The 3,333-nt window shown below is 36.6% G+C and overlaps 1 protein-coding gene across 2 annotated transcripts in view; it reads left to right on the top strand.

Moving 5' to 3' along the window:
* The window catches only part of GUCY1A2 (guanylate cyclase 1, soluble, alpha 2), a 356,160-nt gene that overhangs the window by 286,199 nt on the left and 66,628 nt on the right, over window positions 1-3,333 (top strand). The gene's annotated exons all lie outside the window — the stretch shown is intronic.

Below are 3,333 nucleotides of genomic sequence, written 5' to 3'. Positions count from 1 at the left end.
TGTAAAGTATGGAATTGTTCAGTTTTACTTTGTGCAGCAATGTTTTGACTTTCACATTTTCAGAAGAGAAATATATTCTTTAGTGGAGATATGGTTTAAATATTTTATAAAGTTTGATAATAGTATCACTATGAGGGTAAATACTAAAGAAGTTATAATCTTTAACATCACTGCTTATTATGGCTTACAAAACTGTGCGCTGAAGATTCTGCGATCACTTCACAATCTGGGTAGTATGAAAATTTTAACAATGTTGTTTCTACCGATGTATTAGCATGATATGTTTTTCCAATTGTTTGTGTCATCCGAAATTTCTTTCCTCATTGTTTCATAGTTTGCTTTGTAAAGATATTTCACTTCCTTGGTTTAATATATTGCTAGGTATTTTATTTTTCCTTGTGGCTATTGTGAATGGTATTGAGTATTTGATTTGAAACTCAGCTTGACTGTTATTGGTGAATAGGAATGCTACTGATTTTCATACATTGATTTTGTAACCTGAGACGTTGTTGAATTTTTTTATCAATTCCAGGAATTTGTTGGTGGAGTCTTTGGGGTTTTCTACATATACGATCATATCATCAGCAAAAAGCAATAGTTTGACCTCCTCTTTCCCAATTTGGATACCCTTTATTTATTTCTCTTGCCTGATTGCTCTGGCTAGGACTTCCAGCACTATGTTGAATAGAAGTGGTGACAGTGGTCACCCTTCCCTGTCTTTTTCCAGTTCTTAGTAGGAATGCTTTCACCTTTTTCCCATTCATTATGATGTTGGCTGTGTGTTTGTCATCTATGGCTTTTATAATTTTGAGATACGTTCTTTCTATTCCTACTTCATTGAAGGTTTTTATCATGAATGGGTATGAATTTTGTCAAATGCTTTTCTGTATCCATTGAGATGATCATATGGTCCTTGTTTTTGCTTCTGTTTATGTGGTGAATCACATTTATTGATTTATGTATGTTGAACCACCCTTACTTCCTTGGGATGAAGCCCACTTGGTTATGGTGGATTTTTATTTTGATGTGCTGTTGAATTTAGTATGCTAGTATTTTATTGAGGATTTTTGCATCTGTATTCATAAGGGATATTGGTCTGTAGTTTTCTTTTTTTATTGTGTCCTTTCCTGGCTTTAGTATCAAGATGATAGTGGCTTCATAGAATGAGTTGGGCAGGATTTCCTCCTTCTTGATGTTATGGAATAATTTCTGCAGTATGGGTACCAGGTCTTCTTTGTAGGTCTGGTAAAATTTGGCTGTGAATCCATCTGGTCCAAAGTTTTTTTTTGTTTGTTTGTTCGCATCTTGTTCCTCCTGGAAAACACCACCTACTGACAGGGAGATCAATCTGCACAGCCCTCTACAGCATTTACTAAGTCAATCATATAGAATGTGGTTGATACTTACCCACATCCACCACCTAATGTCTCAGAGATTAAACTGGGCATGCTAAATACAATTCACACTGTTAAAAAGACCACAGGGCTGGGAAAAGATAAAGGATTTCAAAGCTCTCCATCCTCCTTCATCAAAGAGAGACAGGAAATCTGCCCACACACATAACTCACCACCCCTGCAGTCTACAAACAACTAGGAACTGAGATAACCACCACATTAATGATGTCTATAACCAAGGCATCCACCCAGAACCTAGATGATCATCAAAGGACCCACAAGCAAAGTCAACGGTTCTTATCCAACATATTCTACACACAGTCCTTTACAAGTGAGGTGGGGGAAAAGCCCGTCTAAACAAAAGAAATTCAAAAATAAGAGGTGACAGCTGCCCCAGATGAGAAGAAATCAGTAAAAGGACTCCAGAAGTGTGAAAAATCAGAGCAAAAGGACATTCCCAAAAGGGAACGCTGGCTCTCCAGCAATGGATACCAACCAACATGAAAATATTGAAATGACAGAAAAAGAATTCCAAATATGGATTGTAAGGAAGTTCAATGAAATCCAAGAGAAAATGGAAAACCAACTCGAAGGTACCACAAAAGCAATTTAGGAAATTAATGGAAAATTCACTAAAGAGATCAACATATTTAAAAAAAAATCACAAAGAAAAGAAATAGACCTTCTTGGAATCACAAATTCATTTAAGGAATACAAAACACAATGAAAAGTTTTAAGAATTTACTAGATCAGGCAGAAGAAAGAATCGCCCAGTTTTAAGACAACTCTTTTGAATTAAATCAGTCAGTCAAAAATAAAGAACAGAGAATTAAAAGGAATGAACAAAGCATATAAGAAATATAGGATTATTAAAATGGCCTGATGTAAGAATCATAGGCATCCCTGAGGGTGAAGAAAAAAATGCACAAGGACTGAAAAACCTATTTGAGGGAATAATTGAGGAAAACTTCCCTGATCTTGCTAGAGTTTAGACATCCAGGTACAAGAAGCTCAATGAACACCTGGGAGATTCATTGCAAAAAGGCAATCACCAAGACAGATATTCATCAGACTGACCAAAGTCAACATGAAGGAGGAACTCATGTGAGCTGTGAGGCAAAAATATCAAGTAATTTACAAAGGAAAACCCATCAGGTGAACTGCAGACTTCTTGACTTCTTAAGTGAGACCTTATAAGCCAGGAGGGATTGGGACCCCATCTTTAGTCTTCTTAAACAGAACAACAACCAGTCTAGAATTTTGTATCCTGCAAAACTAAGATTCATATACGAAGGAGAAATGAAGACTTTTCTAGACAAGCAAACACTGAGGGAATTTGTCAAGACCAGACCTGCCCTGCAGGAAATACTCAGAAATGCATTATACATGAATCATCACAGTAGACACCTGCTAGTATAAAACCATCCAAAGCTAAAGCTCAGAGCTCATATAAAACAATAGCACAAGACGTAAAACAAAGCATTAAGGTACTACCCAACAGGATGAACAGAACAGGATCCCACGTATCAATTCTTCATTAATGTGAATGGTTTCAATGCCCCAATCAAAAGGCATGGGCTGGCTGAATGGATGAAAAAATACAACCCAGATATCTACTGTCTCCAGGAAACACATTAAACCCACAAGAACTCACACAGATTGAAGGTGAAGGGATGGAATAACATTCCATGCAATTGACAACTACAAGAAAGCAGGTATAGCCATTCTTAGATAATATTAACTTTAAATCAACAATAGTAAAGAAAGGCTAAGATGGTCATTTTATCATAGTAAAGGGAGCAATTCAACAAGAGCACATAATAATCCTAAATATTTGTGCACCCAACACAGGAGCAACCAGACTCATAAAGCAAACCCTACTAGATCTGTGCAAAGAGAAAAACAGCAGCATTGTAATTCCTGGGTACTTCCACACCC

This window comes from Propithecus coquereli, unplaced genomic scaffold, assembly GCF_000956105.1.
Source record: "Propithecus coquereli isolate 6110/MARCELLA unplaced genomic scaffold, Pcoq_1.0 Scaffold6, whole genome shotgun sequence".
Classification (NCBI taxonomy): Eukaryota; Metazoa; Chordata; class Mammalia; order Primates; family Indriidae; genus Propithecus; species Propithecus coquereli.
The sequence above is the reverse complement of the archived record's forward strand: the minus strand, read 5'-3'. Positions and strand labels throughout refer to the sequence as shown.